Genomic DNA, 22,748 nt, shown 5'->3' with positions numbered 1-22,748 from the left:
TAACGCAAGTTGTCGTAGGTGGTGAAACAACAAATATATCGCAATAGCCGTTAATAGAATACAACTTTTCATTTTTGCGATTTTAATAATTATGACGAATATCACAGCTTTGGTTGGGGACCTTCCAAAAGCAAAGTCTGACTATGAAAGTAGAAAATCCCACCTTTACACATTGGGCCCAATGGCAGGTTTCTGAGGCAAAAAGTCTAGTTTTGAAGTCATATATTTGTATAAATTAGTAACGGGATTAGATTCTTAACACTTTGAGCCACTTAGAAACAAAATCATTTCAACCTGGCAACGCTTCGTGGTCACATACCGAGCTGTCAAAGATATTGCATGTTACTTTGTAAAATTTTATAAAAATTTATCCAACGAAGAACAAATTTGCTTCGCTCGGCAATTAAAAACCGCTGGTTTAATAAACAGTTTTTTTAATGGATAAAACGTGTAAAGGTATATAAATTAATATTCTGATTAAGAAATAAAAGAAGTTAGATTTGGTAAGGAATATTTGAAGTAGACTTGTGGTGTATTTTTTGTGTAGTTCGTATTGTAGTTTAAATAGTTTTTGGAATAAAACTCGCGGTATTGCGACGTATTGTCGAAACTATATATATCTGATAGAAGGTAATAGTGAGTACTATATGTGTAAAAAAATTTCATGTCCGTATGGATCCGAATACTTATAGAAAATTACTTACAGATAGCGTGACACTTAAAAATGTGGATATTTTAATTTATTAAATTGGGTTGGGACTGGACGATGCTCAATATGACACAAGTCGCCAAATTTTATAGTAATCTTATCCGCATTGAAATCTTCAATATTCTAGATCTTTAAATTTAATAACTGGTACTACAAACACCTACTAAATTTCAAGATCTTAACCTGTAATTATAAAGTTTTCAAATAACGGACGCGATCGCGGTTTTCTACTTCCAAAACATAAATTAATGATAGAGGTCACAATTACTATTGTTTTGTATACCAATGCGTCTAATAATCTTTGAGATTTCGCGTTTGGCTAAAACTTGTTGTGGGGGAGGTCCCCCACCCCCTCCATTTTTCGGTATAAAAAGTACCTTACGATCTATTCTCAGACCTTATGAATCTACAAACAAAATTTTATCAAATTCGGTCCAGCCATTTCAGAAGATTTATATTTCGAACATCATTGTATACCTGAAAAGGTTTCTATATATATGTAGATATATATCTGAACCGATCAGAGCCAAATTTTCAGGACCTGATTCTAACCTGAACAAATTTTAAGGCGATCGGATGCAAATTGTGACCTTTGTGGGGCTTAAATATAAAATCGGATTAAATCGGATGAAACATATACATGAAAACTATATCTATATCTGAACCGATTCTTACCAAATTTTGCAGAAGTACTTTTATGCCCATTAAAAACATTGGAACGAAATTTGGTAGCTCTAGCTGCTTCCAGTGACTTGTTGCCTCAAAAAGCTGTCATTGGGCCCAATGTGCTTTACAATGATGTAAAGCAGGTTGGCGTAGGTGGCCAAATAACGGAGATATCGCAATAGTCGGTAATACATCGCATTTTTTAATTTTTTTTGTAATCACGCTACACGTCACAATTTTGATTGAATCGTCACGAAATTTTGGGTGATAATGGGGGTCCCACAGAGGAAAAACCCTATTGATTTTGGTAATGGTCGGATATTATTCAGGAGTCGGAATTTGAATAAAAAACCTATTTGGAAAAGGGCCAACGTTTTATTTCAAAGCGAATATCTCTCTTCTCTAAGAGGTATATCGAAAGCAAAACCTGGCAAAGAAAGTAGAAAATATCACCTTTACAACGATGTGAAGTAGGTTGTCATAGGTGGTCAAACAACAGATATATCGCAATAGTCGGTAAAACATCCCTATTTCCATTTTCTGTGCAATCACACTACAGGTCGGAATTTTGATCGGATCCTCACGAAATTTTGAGGGTCTCACAGAGAAAGAAGCCTATTGATGGTTGGCGTACATACCACTTTCCATTCAAAAGCTTATGTACAGGGGTAGTGGTTTAAGGTATCATATAGTCGGCCCCGACCCGACTATAGACTTCGCTCACTTGTTTTTTTAATATGTTATATCTCCAATACTACTGAACCGATTTCCATGAAATTTGCAAAAGGTCAAGGTTGTTATGTATATTTTATGAATTTTGGAGTTGTTGGGGTACCTTCCCCACGCTTTCTTTTAAAAGCTATATGTAAGATTTTCCAAAACTACTGAACCTAATTTCATGCAATTTTCAGAAATTTTTCAGGAATGTCCCGTATATGTTTTTCGGGACAATGGTGGTTGCGCCCTCCATCAAGAAAAACGATATATTTTCAAATTTCCTTAAATGGTGAGGTTTACAGGTCGATCAGCCATGAACCACTAAAACACATACGTCTAAATAAGCGGGAGAATTCGATTAACCATTATTTTAAATTTTATAATTAGCTCGCCATAGGATAAAGTCAGCGGACATGGACGATAATAAATCCTAACTAGCATCAATGAGCGAAAAAATCCGACAAAGTCTGTAAGATAAGTTGAACCTCGATTATCCGGGAAACTCCATTATCCGGGATAGAATAGAAATGTTGGTATAAACATCATTATCCGGTAGTGAAAGCACACATTCCAAAAATGTTATTAAGGAAACAAAGTGTAAACAGAAGAAAACTGGAAATTCTTCAGTTTTACACAATTTCTATATTTATGGTATCACAAAAATCAGGGAACAAAGTCAATTCAGATGAAGCTGATGACGATAGTATTGTGTATCCTTCTCACATTTGGTGGGCGACCTTAGCAAATAAAATAAAAATTGCAGAGTTTAATATTATGGTACAATTCTATGCCATTTTTACTTAAAAATATGTTCAAAGACTGGATAAAAACATTGTCTCCATTATCCGGGAAAATCGATTATCCGTAATACCTCCGGTCCCGACCATTACCGATAATCGAGATCCGACTGTAAACTTAAATCCACCTCGGTTTGACAATGGACCGAAGAAGTGAGGTAGAAAAACCTATTTTAGAACTGTCAAGCATAAAGTCCAACAAAAATTGTCATTAAAACTCATTAAGACTGGCCAGCAACGCGGTACTTATAGTCGGAAAGGATTTAGGATTAGTGTTAAAAAATACCATATCATAAGCTACATAAACAGAACTGAATCTGTAGAGAACGTCTTCATATCACCTGTATTTATAAATAAACAAATTAGAAATTTTAACATTTAAAGTTAATATAATATACGTCATTCCTTTATAATTTATGTTAGTCGGGGTAGCGAAGCGCACTGGGTTCAGCTAGTTTATGTTGTTCCCATTTGTTACTTTCATTTCCAAGTGGCTAGATAATAATTTGTCGAAAATTTCCACATTTTTAAATTTGCTTTTACTCCTTATGGTATAGATAAAAAAGTTATGGCGTTGCTAAACGTAACACCATTCAGTCATTTGAACTTGTGGACCCTATATACCATGTTGCTGCCAGCCATAATTTCATCTTAGATTTAAAGTATTTTGTCATTGGAACAAACTTTATTTCTCTCTTTTTTCCTAATCATTAAATAATTTCGTAACAAATAACCATTGTGTACACAAGGTCATTGTACATCTGTAAATTATTTAACATATTATTTAACCCACTAATGACAAGGCCTCACTAAAGGACATGGACCATATTACAACATGTTTCACACCATTTCTCAACAGGATTGGCTGCCAAAGGTGACCCAAATATCCTTAAATTGTCCAAAGGATTTCTTTACCACAACAATTGCACAAAATATTCTACAACAAATAATTTGTCTGAATTAGGATTACGGCAATTTGTTACTGTGGTTGTCCCCGGGCCATAATCGTATTTTCCTTCCTGTGCTCTTTGACTGCCCTCTTAAGAGAATTTGTGGTTCCATTTGTCCAATATGATATCATATCTGTACAAATGGTCGGTCATAGATGTTTGTTTGTTGTTGTTGTTGAACCACACTGATGCAAACAGATGTTTATAGGAGGAGTACATTCCCAGTAATGCTTTAGAATGGATTGGATAACAAATAAACAGAGAGACACACAAACATACACACTCACAAATTATGTATCTCTTTTACACGAGGGAGCAATATGGTTGAACATTAATTAGCCTAATTGCAAAAGTCAACTGGGCAGATTGTTGGGCCAACTTTGACTGCAAAATGAGCCGACCTGTGTATTCATTTATCGATGGACGCAGCTACTTATTCACAGTTGGAAGCAGGTTATAAATCTGCAAGTAACAATTCAGTCAACATTAATGTAAAGGCTGTCGGTTCAAATGCTCATTTAAGATTTCTTATTAATCAGTTGGTTGATTTAATATTCATATATATCATTAGAATCGAAATGAATAAACAATTATTGAACGAACTGTATACATTTGAAATACAGCCTGTTTCTCTATGTGAATAAGAAAGTGAATGTGTCCGAAATAATACCAAACTACTGGGTGTTTTTATACCCTCCACCATAGTATGAAGGGTATTTTAAGTTTGTATTTCTGTTTCTAACAAATCGATAAAAGGATAAAATTCTAAGACGATCTAGACATGTTCGTTCATCAGCCGCTAAAATTTTGCATCCGAGTGTCTTTTTCGATAGGCAGGTCAAGTTCGGAAACCACCTGATTTAAGGTTCTTTGAGGATTATAGCAAAATTTTTTGACCGAATTAACTAAAATTTGACATTTGAGGTTCCCAGTGGCCAAGAAATTTCTCCACTAAAAATTGTCAATATAGGTCCATGTTTTGCATTAGCCCCCATATAATTGTACCTCCCGATTTTCGGTATTTTAAAGTTTTCAGCGGTCACGAAAATTTTCCATCATCGTCCACATAGGTAAATTGAAAAAAATTTTAGATACCTTTTTTACCCAATTAAGGCATTTTGGATACCAGTGGGCGAACAATTTTTGCACCTAACATGAAACTAAATATTCCATATTAATTCAGAATATTTTATGGTGGAGGGCATGGAAATTTCAGCCCGGCCGAACCTAATGTTTTTTGCTTGTTATTATATTAAATTGTTAATTTTTTTAAATAAATACTGTTTTTTAATGAATAAAACCCCGCGCAACGACTAAATTTGTTAACTAAATCTGGTTTCAAATGAAGATTTTGTTAATATGTTTTTTGACAGAATTTTAAGAATGTTTTCCAAAATGTTATAAATAAATTTTATTTATCATATAAAGTAATTTAAATGATTCGTCGTATTTCAATTGAATTTATATATTATAGCATATTAAGTTTTGCAGATAACAGTAGAACTTTTGACATCAATCCTCTTTTTAAATAAATTGCAAATTTCCATTTTCGGAGAGGAGGAATTGATTTTATATTTTATTTAAGATGCTTTGCTCATTTCATCAACAGCGTTTTTGTTTGCCTTTTACCTAAGAAAAGAGAAGATATGTTTTTCAATTTACTGGTTTCAAATTAAATGTCTGCATCTGCATTTACGAAAATAAGTTCATATATACTGAATGGTGTGGTAAGTGGTTTGGTTTGTTTTTCTTCATTTCAATACATACAATTTTCCGCTTCCTTTGGCACACCAAACCACCTACCAATGCTATACAAACAAGGAATCAAGACCAACCCACAAAAAATGGAAAAATGTCGATAAACAAGAAAAACTTTTTTTGAGTTAAGACACGTCGAAAAGTTCATACCCTTCATAGATTATTTCTTCTTCTCATTTCTTAAATAAAAATAAGAATATATAAAGAAAAATATAACTAACTATAATTAGTTAATCATGTGGTCATCAAATGTTCGCACAACAATAACAATTCCGAATTCTCTGAGATAAAACAACAAACACACACTTTGGATGTTATTAGAAAAAATTTTGAAAATTTGTATTAATTTCCTCGTTGGAGTCGTTTTTTTTAGACAACATTTTCGAAATTCTGTTTAGCGGATGGATCTTCGAAATGCTTTATATTTTGATAGACTTTGACATACAATACCACCACAATATTATTGAAAAGACCTTGTCTAAATTTTTTAATCAATGACTTAATATTTGTCGATTTGTTTTGTTTCTCCATAATTAGCACGGGCTTAATATACACTTACATATAAATTTCCCTGTAAATTTAATTTTGATAATTTGTCAATCGGATTGATATATTATTACATATGGATGTTCATTGAAAAATTAATTCTTGTGAAAGCTCCATACGCATCCAAACAATGAGTTATGATCGTTTTTCAGGTACTTAAACAGCTCATCTGGTATATTATATTGAACGTTTTACCATAAGTCAACAAATATTACAATTTTAAGCGCTGAAGTAAAAAACACTTCTATTCACATAAATTAACTCAATTCACGCACAACTACAAAGCCCATAAAAATTGATTTGAAATGTTTGTTTCTCATTTGATTTCACAGTTAACTTCCACATAATGAAAACATTGGTCGTCGATTTATCATTGTGGTACCTCTAACCTCTGGCCATAATACATTAGAGCAAATCGTCGTCTGTGTTAATGCGAACACCTGCTACATCGTTGCCAAAATGAAAGAAGAAACTAAATCGTGCCAGCAACAAAGCGACAAGGCGATATTAATACCTTCCATAACAAGCACAGACAAGGAAGTGTAAGGAAAATAAAACATCACGTGTTTGTGGAGCTGTTTGTTACTAGCTAAACCCAACAGATTTGTCTTACTTTAAATATTTGTGGCATCCTCTTGTAAATACTTAGATCTCGGAATGTCGACAATTTATCTCCATAAGTGGTCCATATTTATTTATTTATTTTTTTTTTTTTTGTTTTCCTCTATTGATGAAAGCATCACCTGTTGGCGATTAGCTCCACTTGTTAAGTGGCATTTAACGAAAATGGGAACAAAACGCAAAAGTTCACCATAGATATGTCAACATACCATTGTAGGTATAAAGAACCTCTTACCACCCAATGTGGTTACAATGCCCAACAATTGTTTTGTAAAAAAGCAAATATTGTTAAACAAACTACATACGTATTAGGATTAATATAAATCAGCTTTTAAAAGCTGTAAAAGCTTTACTAACTGCACAATTACATAAAAATGTAAATGACGCATTAGTATACGTATGTATGTACGTCCGTTGATAAAGCTTTTCCAACTGACTATATCGTATCCGGTTCCATGTTGAGTTTAACGGTTGAATATCCGTCATTAAAATTTCGACGAATGCTGAGTCAACGTCTTTCTTTTAGAAAAGAAATCAATTCAGGAGAGACTCATTTTGCAAGGATTCAATTTCAGAGTTATGACAACAAATTCCTTCAAATAATAGATTGATGACATTTCTTCAATGGCCGTATTACCGTATTTTATTTAATCCTTTATTATTTCAAACATAAATGATAATCTCACATCCCCCCAAATAAATTGTTAAAAATAATAAGAACAAATATACTCGTAGATACGACGTTGTGTAAGTATGAAATGGGCTAGGGAATTTTTATTATCTTACAATTTCGTTAATTAATGAATTTTTTTTTGGCTAGGTAGCGACCAACGAAAAGTTGCAAATACAACTGACAGTAACTGTGTTGCTTAAGTATAGTACACATTGACAAGCAAAACTGACAGTCATCGAGGTCTATTTCGTGAATATCAAAGCAAGGGCTGAAAAAATTCTTTTGTAATCTCTAAATAATACCGTAAATATTGTATTTCAAACGTTTTTAGCTAAATAAAAGTTGTTATTTGCCGGAAAATTGTCCTAAAAGTACGTTGACTGTCAGTTTTGACTGTTAGTGTGTACTCCCCTTAACTTTCACTTCACAATTTTTCGTGTAATTTTACCAAGTTTTTCGTTAACAACAAAACAACTTAAAAGTTAATCCCACAAAAGCTATTGTGTGAATTCCATATTGATATTATCCATAGAGCTTTCAAAAACTGAAAATTTTATTTTGACATATCCAATAAAAAGTATGTAACTTTCAAATACTAAGAGACACAAATAAGGCCTTCAACTGTAGCTAGGTAAGCTTTAAAGCTTTCATTACTGAGTATGTGCATATTTTGACCTTGATAAGTAAAGTTAAAAACAGCTGATTTACGGCTGAAGAAGCAACAATTGTATTGTTTAAAGAATAGTAACAATATACGGATAAATAACTCTCATATTTTATCACAGAGAACAAAGCTCTCGCTATTTACCTAAAATATATATAAACTTAGTTTCTCTTAACCCAGTAAGAGAATGTTGCTCTCTTCTCTTTTTGCCATTCCGTTTCCATTATGGAGGTTGACTATGTGAACAGTTGTCCTTATGCAGCAGGTCCTTGCAATTTAGTTTGGCTTGAGTCCTCGCCGTGAAAGTATTTGTTGTTTTGCCGCCAACAATACACACGTCACGTAGTAAGTTCAAAAATGTTTTGATTCCTGTTGCGTTCCTTTTACTGCGATTTATGCAATTTAAAATGTGTGCGTGTGTTCGTATTTGTGTAGTTATTCTATACCAGAAATATAAGTCCAAAAAAGGTGGCATCAACCACACATTGCGATTGTTGGTACCGATAGTGAAAGTTGAAGTGTGAATCGTTTCATTTACCCACGCTTGATTAATGTGAAAATACAACACACGAATGTGTGCCGTTACCCATAAAATCCGTACACATACTATTGCCGTGAGCTAGTTGTGATGGAAACCTCTACAACACCTGCCGCCATGTAATGACGACAAAGTCGCTGCTCTTGTTAACCTAAGTGGATGGATGTGTTTTTGTTTCAAGTGCAAGAAATTTAAGTGGCAAACTCAAGAAACAAAAAATATATATATATACAACGCAACCCAACAACAAAGTGCTTGCAAAAAGAATGCAAACAAATGCCAAAAAGAATATGCTAACAAATAAGAAGAAATTGTGATTTTGGTGTATTGATAATATTTTATTGAAGATATCCATTTGAACACAACAAAATGTATTACGTGTCAATCACACACACAGATGGTTTTATATTTGTGTTTTTATTACTACTGTGAATACAGATTCTTTTTTAAATACAAGTTTAAAACACATTTCAAAGAAAATTACTGTTTTCTCCCTTTTCCTCATCTCCTATTTTTTTATTTATATGTTTGTATAATTTCGTTTATTTCGTTCGTTTATATTTATTTTCGCGGGTGACAACTTTTCAAATCTAGCTCAGATTATTTCTAATTTCATTGCTGTACTCTAAATTTACTAAAAACTATTTTATCACAAATTTTACATTATCATTTTTATTTTATATTGTCACAAATTTTAAACTAAAATCTTATGAAAGAGTAACGAATATTGTCTTGTGTATCCATTTTGCCCAATAATATCTGATCATATTCAGTTTTTAACTTTTATTCTTCATTCGCCAGAATAGGTTCGCATAATTTTTGTATATTGCAATAATAGAACCAACACGATAAAAACTTTAAGTTCGGTTTGTCCAAAATCTTAAATATTTTTTTAAAGACATGAATGTAAATTAAGATCAATTTTGCGAACCTATACTTACCACATATTACCGCTAATTTCGTAGAAGGTTTGGCTAAAATTTAGAAAAATGCCTCAATTTCGAAGGACCATTTTGAAGTCCACTACGCTGATTTCATTGGCATGGCTACCGACAATATACCTTGGAACTAGAGCTAGCAAAAAATTGATGACACTATCGATATTATCGATTATTTTTTTAACTCAATGTCGTTTAAACTCAATGACATAATCTGATTAAAAACACCTTTGTGTATGTGAGAAAGTAATTGTGAAAAAGCGGCAGTAGCAGTTTGTGAGAAATAAAACGATTTGATTGTATTTTTTATTATTTATTATTTTTTGTACTTTTGCAGAATGTGAACGAAAGCATAAAATTTCCCCCCTTTTATTTCCCAAATTAATGGTGATAATGACGATAATAACGATAATTTGAAATGAAATTTCGAAAATATCTAATGTTGGGAATATCGATAGTTTTCCAGCTCTACTTAGAGCCCCGATTACAAAGATTTATTAAACTTTCCTCCTTTCATTCCCAAATCAATGGTGATGTCAAATTAACGATAATATCGATAGCTATCGATGCTGGGAAATGAAATATCGAAAATATCTACCCAGCAAAAAGTTTGCATCCACGGAAGCAGTTAAATCACTGGTGCAAGTGTCACGAAGTGCTTCTTTTTCTATGAATTCCTCAGTGAATTTTACAAGGGAGCGCGCAGAAAGGAAGCACTCCATTTTGCTTCCGCAGCACGCAGTTAGGAAGCACTCCATTTTGCTTCCGCAGCACGCAGCTAGGAAGCACTCCATTTTTACAATTTTTACCACTTTTACGAGTTTTGCGTTCCCGTACACAAAATTTGTATGAAAATCGTTTACGACTTTTACCACTTTGTAAAGTACGGGAACAGGCCATTAATAAGACATTTTAATTTTATTCTTATAGGCCGTTTATATATAACAAGGTTAACCCAGTGGGTCTGGGTTTCAAATGTCATTTCCATTGTATATACTTCAAACAAATCCTCATAAAGAAGGTTAACCCTGCAAAAAACTATAATATAAACGCCGTATTACTTTAATTTCATTTGTTGAATGAAAATTGAATTTTTTATCGTTTATACATAAAAGTGCTTGTTGGATGTAATCCAAATGTGAGGAAAAGGATTGCCTTTTTCATTAGTCCACTGGAAGCGCATCCATGCATGTAATGAAATCCTCACTCCAACTTGCACCACTTCCATTTTTTTTTGCTGGGTAATGTTAGGAATATGGATAATGTGTCAGCTCTACTTGGAGCCCCTATTGCAACGATTTATATTTTTTGTTGTGGAATTCCATACATTTCGATAGCGTATATTTCTGATGCTGTTTTATTTGTTTTTTTGACAGAACTTGATATGGAATGAGATATTGGATGACCTTCAAAGTTCTGTAAGCATCCTTAAATTCTTGTTATTGTTTTGAAAGGAACTCAATCATAAGGGAGATTTAAACAAGTAGGCGGTGCTATTATTCCTAGCCGAAGGCTGGCTTTTATCTAAAATGTATTATTTTTAAAGTGAAATTTTATGGAAATTTTATTTTTAAAGTGAAAGTCAAGGGTTTTACGGAATTTTGAAGTCACATATCTCGGCTCATATCAAGTTCTATAGAAAAGAAGTACCAGAGATATACTATCAGCCCGTGTGAATTGAGATTTTTCATTTATTTATAGGTCGAATACCGGCTACACAAACGGAACCCTCTTCTGGTTTTTGAGAGGTTTTCTGAATCTTTTGGCCATTTTGTAACGTATGAACTTGCCGTCAAACATATCGAAGCTATTGGGGTATTTATCTTAACGATTGTTGACGTTCCGAATAAATTCTTACGTTTCGCTTATAAATTTTATTTATATTAAACCTGAATAATTGTGCCTACATCGTCAATAGTTAATGCTCCCACCAGCCATTTTATCAACGTAGGATTTACAGTTTTTTTGCTATTATATTAGTAAGCATGTACTTTTTTTCGAACGTTTCCACGCCTCACTTTCGCACCCCAGTCCCAAACGATCTCCGAAAAGCCCTAAAACTGCACTTAATATGTTGAACTTTTGCGAAAATGTCTTGAAACTTGATGTAGGTTTAAAAGGAATTTTTTGAATGGTAAAGCTTGGGCTAAATCGAATACTCAATTCGCCATTTAGCGATAAGTTTTCATCTTTTGTGGGGCAGGTACACGGGGGAGTGATGCGATATGGCCCATATTCGAACTTGATCTAAGGCATTGGTGATCACTTCCTTACGGTAGCGTAAAAACAAACTACACGTATTCTCTCTTTATTTCTCATTTGCCATTGCTTAGTAATGGGGAGAGTGTCTTACCACTACTAATACACGAACTATTCTGAGCACCCCAGATCTAAGGGACAAAGTATTATAATTGTTCCACAAACATACCTGAAAGGACTACGGAGATTTATCTCATATCAATGAGTGCACCTCGCTTCATATTAGCTCAATGATATGGTACCTACAGTTGATAGCCGAGTCCGAACAGCGTGTCTTAAGACACCACTTGTAGAGAAGGGGAATTTTTTGCCGTTGAAAATTTGTTGTTGCTTGGCCGGGGAATAGATCCCATGACCTTCAGCGTGCAAGGACGGTGTGCGTATCATTGCACCACGGTGCCACCCAAGGGAGAAAGTATTACGAGCCCCAAATTTTTAACTGAATCGTTTAATTCGTTCAAGTGTTAACGCGCGCTCCAGCCAGACAGACAAAATTGACTAAACCGCATTTCGTGCAAATATACTTGGTGTCTAAATGGATTATAAAGATGAGGCACATTTAGGTCGTATGAAAGTCTATATATACTCTTTGTTGATGATTATAAATGACACCACAATTCTCAATATGCCGAATGGCTATTCGCATTTTTATGTTTGCAACTATTATAAAAGTAATAGTCTAAATGAAATACACAACACTTCATCTTCTTTTCAGACAAATGATGAAGGGATAGCATTTTACAGCTAAAAATTTATAATTTTAGTACATAACAGTAAATGATATAAGCATTTCCCATACACCTCTTTTCAAATGAAAAAGGACAAAAAAAATCCCAATTATTGACCGTTGATATAAAAAATTATGTTTTTTTCACAAAATTGCCCTTTTGCCCGGTAAGAGTTTATAATCTGGTAATTTTTGTGTATTGTCCACTGGTTGTGCGCACATACTTCACACTATCAAAACAAACGCAACAGTGAATGTCCTTTCACCTTTTTTTAGGGAGCAAAAAAACTTTGTATAAAGCGGTTACCTCACGTGTAAAATATGTGAAGCAAAATAGTATTACGATTATCTGAAGTGTGGAAAATATGTATGTGTTGGTATACACGTACACACATCTACAAAAATACCTAAATGTTAATGTGTGGTATTCTTTGTGTATTGTCGGAATGGAAATGCTTATTTGGCGTAACATAGGGTGGCAACCTATAAATGGGATAATCGGCACATCTTAAACTGTAGTAGACAACAATTGTTTAATCCTATAATTATTGAACCCCATACCATACCTTTGTATTCGCCAAAAAATAGTTGCCACAAATTGGTATTTTCAGTGTAACATTTGTAACCGTGCGGTGCCTTAGTATGTCATCACTAACGTTTGCTTTTGCTTGCTGAATTCACATTGAAGATGTTGTTTGTTTTCCAATCAGAGGGCGTCTGCTTGGATTTCAGTGACCCGTACGAAAAACGTTGCAGAATTTATTTTCGAAATAAAAAAGGAATAAAATGAGGAAGACAACTGTGTTGAAATTGTAACACATTGTAAGGGATAAATCCATGTTTGTTTGGGACTTGTCACTGTGTAATTTGTCGCACCATTGTAAAAGAACAAAAGATACTTAACACCTTGTACATCACACAAAGGGTGTTTAAAGGATATTCTTTATATTTTTCATTTTGTTTTTGATAAAACATTCTCTCGTTTCCCCGTTTTGAAATTTCTTGGAAATAATATTTAAGGTCATTAATTTTTTTCTTTGGTACAAACTCTTTTATTATTTTTTTACTGATGGAAAAATTGGGTTAATAACTAATTTAGGGGACCCTTGCTATTTGCCATTTCGTTTTTAGTTTCATTTTCAGTTTGGCCGGAAGAGTGAAATTGTAACCTTTTTTAATGGAGTTACCAAGGTTAATGAATGGATAATAAGTCACAAGGGAATCATACTTCGTGCGTGTGCTGTGCTTTCATGTAATCAGTCCTTTAAATGGTTATGTGAGCAATACTTTAATAATATTATAAAGCATAAATCATGTATGAATATACCTATGAACGTCAAAAGGGTTTGACTTAAAATATTTTATTTAATGCCCTTTTTCAGTGAATGTTACGCAAATGTGGTTTGCCTATAGTAAAACAAAACAAGTGAGAAAAGGCTATAGTCGGTACGGGATCGACTATGTGATACCCTACACCACTACCTCTGTGAATAATCTTTTCACTCGAAAACATTACTTTTATGGAGATACGAAAGTTTTCACCTATCTGGCTTTTATACCAAATGATTTAAGGCGAACTGAACCAAAATAATTAATATTTAATTTTATATTTGACTACTGTCGACATCACCAACATCAATAGGCTTCTATCTCTGTGAGAAAATTTCGTGATGATCCGATCAAAATTCCGACCGGTAGTGTGATTGCAGAAAAAGTGGAAAAAAGGGATGCATTAACGACTATTGCGATATCTTTATTATTTGACTACCTACGCCAACCTACTTTGTATAATTTCAAAGGTTTTGCTTTTTGTAGACCCCTTATAGACGCTGAGATATTTGCTTTGGAATAAAATGTAGACTTTTTCTCCAAATAAAGTTTTTGCTCATTCCGACCCCTAAATATTATCCGACCATCACCAAAATCAATAGGCTTCTTCCCCTCCGGGACCCCCATCAACACCCAAAATTTCGGGACGATCCGATCAAAATTGCGACCTGTAGCGTGATTACAAGGTTTAGATGGACAGACGGACGGACGGACGGACTGACGGACGGACACACATAGCCAGATCGACTCAGCTCGTCGAGACATTCATTTTGATATATATAAGTACGACCATTATTTCGATGCGTTACAAACTTTTTGGCCAAAACCAACTTATAATACCCTCCCCACATAGTGGTGTAGGGTATAAAAAGAAAACACCTGAAAATTAAATATTGAATGGGCTTGAATGAGAATTGTATTTTTTCGAAACGTTAAAGTATTTGCGTCTCTTAAGCCAGATAACATTTTTAACTCAATGGTATTAGACCCCCTCTTATAGTCGGTGTACGTACAGTACAGCACAGCACACACTAGTCGAAATCACCGATGAAGCAGCAAGGAATTAAACAAAAAACAAGTGAAACAATTAAAAAAGTATCAGTCGGCCTGTGTGAATCGATAGTTTCATCTATGTACAATATAGAATCGAATACTGACTACGCAACCAAAATCCTTTTCCCCAATAATTATGTATTTAGGAGGTTTTCAGATTTTGTGGTCCTTTTTGGACGTATAAACTTTCCGATAAAAAATATATTTGGATTGAAACCCAAAAGTGTTGCGGAGGAGGTACCAGACATAGTCATTTGGAAGTGGGTTTGGGAGTCATTTCTTTTTGATAGATATCGCGTTCTCCGGTCATTTCAGTTGGTCACCGTATAACTTAAAGGTTTTGGACTTTCCAAGAAGCATGGACTTTTTCAAGAAAAATATAATATTTCTCTAACCAGGACCACGAAGAGTAGCATCGGTATGAATTTCCAAAGCATCTTCTTCAAACAGACCTTTAACTGTTAGGGGATCCAAAGCTTGGACAAAATCGGCATGCCGGTTCAAGAGATATAGCGATATTTTTTAAACATGTGTGCGTAAGGTACCCCAAGGAGTGGACCGATATAGCTCACCTTCAAAGTTAAGCTTAGTTTGGACAAGATATTACGAAGGCCAAATTTTGGACCGAGAGTTATCATGCGCTCCAGGCACTTCACCTGGTGCCGTAGAAGTTTTTACAGCTTTCGGGTCATTTTCTCAGGAACTATGGACTTGTCCCTGAAAAAACTTGTACGACAGCGAATACAAACTGCTACAACAAAAATCAAATCTTAAACTGCACTATTCGGAAATTTTGTTTTAGAGGTAACCGAAGGAGTTGACATACATATGTATATAGTCCATATTCGGACCTAATCTATGCCTAGTAGAAATATTACGATGTGCACAGTTTGGACCGACTCGGTTTCTGCCTTCGAGAGTTATCGTTTGGAAGTTTTGTGAGGGATGCACTAGAAGGAGTGGACCGATATGGCTCATCTTCGATCTTAAACTACGTATGGACAAATATTGCGAAGGCCAAATTTTGGACCGAATCGGTTGATATGTTCGAGAGTTATCGTGCGCTCCACCCACTGCACATGATGTCTTAGGGATTTTTACAACTTTCGGGCCATTTTCTGAGGAAGTACGGACTTGCCCCTAAAAAACTTGTAACACCCTAATAGGGGTGTTAAAATTCGCTAGGAGGTCTTAAAATGCACTTTTCAATAATTTTGTGTGGGAGGTACCCGGAGTGAAACGATATTGTCCATATTCGAACAAGATCTATGTCTGGTAGAAATATTACGATGAGCAGATCGGTTACTGCCTTCTGCCTTCGTTCCCACCATATTACAGACAAATTTTGAATTTTGTGGGGGAGGTACAGGAAGGAGTGGACCATCATCGAATTTAAACTAAGTTTAGGCAAACTATTACGAAGTGCATAATCTGGTTCGAATCGGTCTGTCACGGACATGGCTAAATTGACTCCAAATTGTCTGAAACGAATTTCGTCCAAACATACTTGGGGTCTAAAACCATTATTTCGATGAGGCACACTTTTAGTCGTATCAAAGTGTATATACCCTCGTTAGCATAAATGTTAAGAGTATAAAAATATCACCCAGCCTTGCCGGCAGAGATATGCCCTCAGCGTGGGACTGCACAAAAATATAAGAGGAGCAGTGAACTTTAATATCTAAGAACATTTCCTAGTTGTATATATGGAGATTCCTGAATCAAATCGGACACTTTTTCAAAACGTGGTTTTTGATTTCCTTTATTTGTTGCTGTGATGATGCTGCCCATTTTAGTATATTTTTTAATACAAAACAAGTAAGAAAAGCCTATAGTCGGTCGGAGCCGACCATGGGATACCCTATACCACTATCCCTGGACAATCGTTCTCCACGGAACTTCTTTTCAATGATTGTGAAAATTTAATTATCAAATATCAGAGATGTAATGTAAACTTCTCTATAAGTGGTGTCTTAGGACACGCCGTTCGGGCTCGGCGATAAACAGTAGGTCATTGATCATTGAGCTAAATATGAATCGGGGTGCACTCATTGATATGAGAGAAGTCTCCCTTGTCCCATATGGGATGTTGTGGAACAATGTATAATACTTATGACCAAAACCAAAAAGTTATCTAGCATGACAAAGACATTTTTGTAGCAGGAAAGGAAAATTTAGTTCACACAAACTAAAATGTAATGAAACCCACTTATGTAGTACTACTACTTCCGTTGTTTAACCGCTACGTTATTGAAATTTTTACCAATTTCACACAAAAGTGTTAGTCCATTTAACCCGCTAAGTATTATCTGATCTCCACGTTGGTTTGTACCCTTCTTCTTCATCATAAACTCAAAACTTTGTTTAAAATTTTGCGGGTTTTATTTTGACCTACAGAGCCGCTACAATATTGGTTAAAATTTTGTTTTTGGTCCATTTCATCCCCTGAACATTTCACGAATATTTCGTGGTGTTACATAAACTTTTAGAGAAAACAGAACCCATTATATATCAGACAGTAGGCCCGTTATCTAGCAAGCACGTTATTGAAAGTTACGTCAATGGAAAGGTCAGTAGTTTTTTCTATATGTAGGCTACTTTGCGAAATATATATGTCCTCAAGGAATTAAAATATCGACCAAAAATAAAATTTGTATATTTTGCATACAAAAGTAATGGTCCATTTCACCCGCTAAAGAATATCAGATCATCATTCAAAATTGTAAGCATCTTTTTCCACCTATACTCTTACTTGGTGCAAAATTTCGTGACTATTGATGTATAATTGCGACTTCTAGCGAGTTTATTATTACACTACAAACAAATAACGGAATATATTAGGCTGTAACTCTGTTATCTGATCATGCACACCAACATAATTAGCATCAATTGAAAGGTCAAGCGTTCCGCTTTCAAGTATATCTCACTTGTCCGGAATGTCACTTCCAGGAATTAAGATATAAGCTGTATATTAAAAATTTTCACAATTTTCACACAAAAGTTTTGGTCCATTTAACCCTCTAAATATTATCCGATCGCCATCTCAAATTGCAAGCTTTGCCTTTGTGATATACTCTTACCTTATTTAAAATTACGCGTTGATCGGACTATTATTGAGATCTACAGAGCCGCTAGAAAATTGGATAAATATTATGTTTTTGGTCCATTTCACCCGCTTAATATTTCACGATCATCACCAATAAGAATAGGGATCTATTCTGATCTGAACCCGACCTCCATACAAAATTTCGTGACGATCGGTCCATAATTGCGGCCTGGAGCGTGTTTACAATTTATAATGGACAGACGGCCGGACGGACGGACGGACAGACACACATCTCAAAATCGCTTTATCTCGTCGAGATATGAAGATTGGTATACCACATTGGGGGTCTCCGACGAATATTTCGCGGTGTTACATGAATTTTTACCAAAACAAACGTATAATACCCTTTTCCACATTGTGGTATAGGGTATAAAAATTCAAGAAAAATAAAAACTGATTTTAAAATTTAATTAGCGAAAATTGCGTCGAAAACCACTGTGCAAAAAACATTGGACCAATATTAAAGAAGTCAAAAAAATGTACTAAAATGTTGTGCTGATGAGCAGCAGCATCACCACAGCAAAAATAAAGGAAATCAAACACAAATTTTTGAAAAATTGTCCGATTCCATTCAGAAATCCCGATATACATAAATAAGATTTTCATAGGTGACAAAAGTAGTTTTGGAACTTTTCCGGAGGTAGGTATCATAAACAGTAGTCCTACTTTGTGGTTCTACACAGAAAACAGACTATTTAAAACTTTAGTACGAGAGATATACATATGTATAAAGGAGGTTATTCTGAACAAAACACAAATTTTCCTTCCGTTTTCTCACTTTCTCTTAAACCTAAGTAAAGTTTAGAACGCTTGTTGTGAACATAGTACGGGGAACAAATCTTGGGCCAACATGTCTGGTATTTATTATTGGTTTATTGACTTGGTCACACATGGATTTTGCAATTTCTTATTTGTATTCTTTTTAACATTAAAACATATTTATTTTCAATCTGGCTATGAAAAACTGATCCATAAATGGTGTCTTATATCGTTCGGACTCGGTGAAAAAATTAGGTTCCATATCAATGAGCGACAAATAGAATCGGTTGCACTCATTGAAATTCCAGAATTTGTCCTTGTTCCTTTTCGGAAATGTTCGTGGCAACTAAAGGATTTTTCTAGAACTTAAATTTTATCCTATATCAGATTTAACTGTATTATTTTGTGATAAATCAATTTTAGCCACTGCGGTTTAGAAATCATTTCCAGCTTTTAAATCGTAATTATTAATCGCTAATTTATTCAGAGGAAAGTTTTCCTCTCCAATTAACATAATTGCGTTTACACTCATTAATACGTTGTCGACTAAAGAAGGAGTTCTTTTATCATTTTGCAATGACACTTAAACTGTATTATCAGCAAGCATATCACTTCTGAGCGGTTCTTAGAATTACTTATCCTACGCTAATTAGTTGTGTCCAACAATGACGCATCGTTCCCATTTATAGCGAAAACAAAACAAAACCCAATGTAAATAATCCCCCAAGATGGATGAATGTGTTTTTATTCGTTGTTGTTAACTTCAAGTATTTCAAATATTTATGACCATTTAAAGTTTATACTAGGACAGACAACAATGTACATGATCCCACTTGTAACTAATGCCAAGGCTAAGAAGGGTCATTATAAACGCACCTAAATTGGGTGTGCTCGGTAATGTATCTTGCTACTTCTCTGCATGGCATGAGAGATATTAAATATTTTGTTTCATAAAAACACAACAACTACAACAATAATATACAATCATATTCGGGACATATTGGGTAAAGTCAAAGAATAATCTAGAAAAAAAAAACAGAATATTTGAAATATTTGTGGTGTTTCTTCTTTTTCTTTACTTTCATTTATCTCCTCACTTTCCTTCGTGTAAGAAAGACAAGATTTCAATATATTTACGTAAGCAAAGATTTTGTAAAGAAAAGTTGACAAACGAAGAGCACCAAGTGCATTTTGTAAAGCACATCCTTTGTGAAGTTAAATCTTACCTTCTCAGACTGTCCGTACAGCTTATCTGGAAACATGCTCAACAACAGCAACACCAACAACACAAATGAAAACAAATCCTGATTGTATTTTTTACATTGTTGCCATTCTTCATTCAGTTTCGAATCATTTGTATTTATTGGACTTACAATTTAAGCCAACTACCCACTTCCATCCATACAGTGGACACACAATGCCATTGTGAATTTTATGCGTACGAACCTCGACTCTATTAAAACTAACCCATGCTGAGACTAAACTAACAAATCTCTGACCATGAAGCATCATTCACTGGTACAAAGATAGGCATTGGAGCATCCGTCAAAGCCCAAACGAAGCGGAGTGAAAAATGAATATCCATTAAATGGGTAGCCAAGAATTGCGACCACCTCACATCCAATCTGGGAAAATGACAGCATCACAACAAAGGAATTGAAAACCAAAAATGCAAACGACTAAAACCGGAATGGGCAATAATCATAGACGGACGGTCTTTTGTGTTGTGTTCTATTCTTTTCTGTTTTTAGTAGCTTACAAAATATGTCAGTTCCATAGTAGGCGTTAAGCGTGCAAATTAACGTGATTTTGTTTTAATGTTTTGTCAAGTGAAATTGTAATTAAGAAGGAATTAATAATTCGTAGTAAAATTCATAATAATAAATAATTATATACGCACATGCGATAACAATAAATAAAATAATAGAATTACCCAGCAAAATTTGAAGGAAGGGGTTCCATGCGATGACGTGATTTCATGGCATCTTCTGGATTGGTTCAAACGATGTCGTGAAAGATCCGACTTTTTCATTAGCATTTGAACCAATGCGAAAGAAGTCGTGAAAGATCCGATCTTTTCATCAGCATTTGAACCCATGCAAAGGAAGTCGTGAAAAATCCGATCTTTTCATCAACATTTGAACGCATTCCACCGATCCAATAGAGATGAATTTTTTGTTTTTATTTATACACACTTTTCTAAATATATAAGATTAATTATTTACAATAGGCTTGATGTTGTCGGAGACTCGAAATCACAACCAACGCTGTTAAAACTCTCGTCGTAATGATAATGTCATTGCAAAGGGTTGGTGAAAATGACATGCCAAAGCATTGGTGGAAATGACATGTCAAAGCATTGGTGAAATGGCATGTCAAAGCATTGGTGTAAATGACATGTTTTAGATCCAAAAATGAATAGCATCTTTTGGGGTCCACGCTCATATAAAATTCATCGATGAAGATGCTAAAAAGATAACATGCCAGATCACTTTCACCCATGACTGAATGACATCTTTGGCATCGAACATTTTGCTGGGTACTAACTGTAGGCATGGAAATAATACACGGTGATCTTGAATCAAATTTAAATGGAAGGTGCTTACACCTGGAAGGTTTTTGCGGATTCTGAAACTACAATGTTCATAGATAAGAAAAATCAAAAAACAAACAAAATCGCCGGAGCGCTTTTTAAATAAATCGCGATTTAAATTGACATTTTTAGGGGTTGTTTTCACGATTTTGCTTAGAAACCACAAGTCCTATCAAAATGGAACTAAAGAAAATGTTGTAGCTATGAAAATTCTCAACAAGACTGACATTTATGGTATTATCGTCGGTTTTACCGTTTTTGAGATATAGAAGTTCAAATTGGGACAATTCAAATTCAATTCAATTCTGTATCGCCCCCTTATAAAGTCATGAGACTGCAAATTCCCAACTTAAACTTTTATATCTAAAAAAATGGTACAACTTAGGATAAGTTACTTAAGCCAGTCTTGCAGAGAATTTTCACAGCTTTAAGATTTTCTCAGGTACCACATCGATAAGACATACCGGTTTCAAGCAAAATCGCGAAACCCTAACAAAAAAACCTTATAATGTAAATTCAGCTTCTCTATCTCAAAAATGGTACAGGCTGGAAACAAATGATAAAGGTCAATCCTCTAGAGAATTTTCACAGCTATAACATTTTCTTTAGCTCCATTTCGATTGGACTTGCAGTTTCCAAGCAAAATCGTGAAAACCTAAAAAAACAGCTAAAAATGTAAATTTTGACCGCGATTTATTTAAAAATCCCTACAGCGATTTTTTCTTGTTTTTGGATTTTTCTCATCTATGAACATTGCTGTTTCAGAATTCACAAAAACTTCCCCTGCGTAAGCGGTTTTCATCAAAAGTTAGTTAAGGCGCACCCTTCATGACATTGTTTTATAAGGGGGCGATACAGTCAATGCATTGTCCCAATTTGAACTTCAATATCTGAAAAATGGTAAAACCTACGCAAATATCATAAAGGTCGATCTTGTAGAGAATTTTCATAGCTACAACATTTTTTTAGTCCCATTTTGATAGGACTTGCGGTTTCTAAGCAAAATCGTGAAAACCTAAGCAACCCCTAAATATGTCAACTTAAATCGCGATTTATTTAAAAAGCGCTCCGGCGATTTTTTTGTTTTTTAATTTTTCTCATCTATGAACATTGTAGTTTCAGAATCCGCAAAAAATTCCAAGGTGTAAGCACCTTCCATTTAAAATTGTTTCAAAAGCACCGTGAATATCTATATATAAAAGAGCTTAGTGATGAGTGAGTGACTGGGCGATGGCCCAGACGAAACTGCTGAAGCTAGAAAGTTTAAATATTGACTATGGTGAGATAAGGCTGGGTTTTTGGAAATTCGAACTAGAAGGGTACTAAAATGTACTAAATAGGGTAC

The 22,748-nt window shown here is 34.5% G+C and overlaps 1 protein-coding gene across 2 annotated transcripts in view; it reads left to right on the top strand.

Annotated features, from left to right (window-relative positions):
- Positions 1 to 8,379: 8,379 nt before the first annotated feature.
- Pde1c (Phosphodiesterase 1c) overlaps positions 8,380 to 22,748 on the top strand; it is a 344,920-nt gene continuing 330,551 nt past the window's right edge. For both annotated transcript variants that reach the window (XM_073964937.1, XM_073964936.1), the window contains exon 1: positions 8,380 to 8,446. The gene's annotated coding sequence lies outside the window, so the exon portion shown is untranslated. The remainder of the gene's footprint in view (positions 8,447 to 22,748) is intronic.

Source organism: Musca autumnalis, unplaced genomic scaffold (genome assembly GCF_047663935.1).
Source record: "Musca autumnalis isolate F117 unplaced genomic scaffold, ASM4766393v1 scaffold_2, whole genome shotgun sequence".
Lineage (NCBI taxonomy): Eukaryota > Metazoa > Arthropoda > Insecta > Diptera > Muscidae > Musca > Musca autumnalis.
This window is presented reverse-complemented; position numbering and strand designations above follow the sequence as displayed.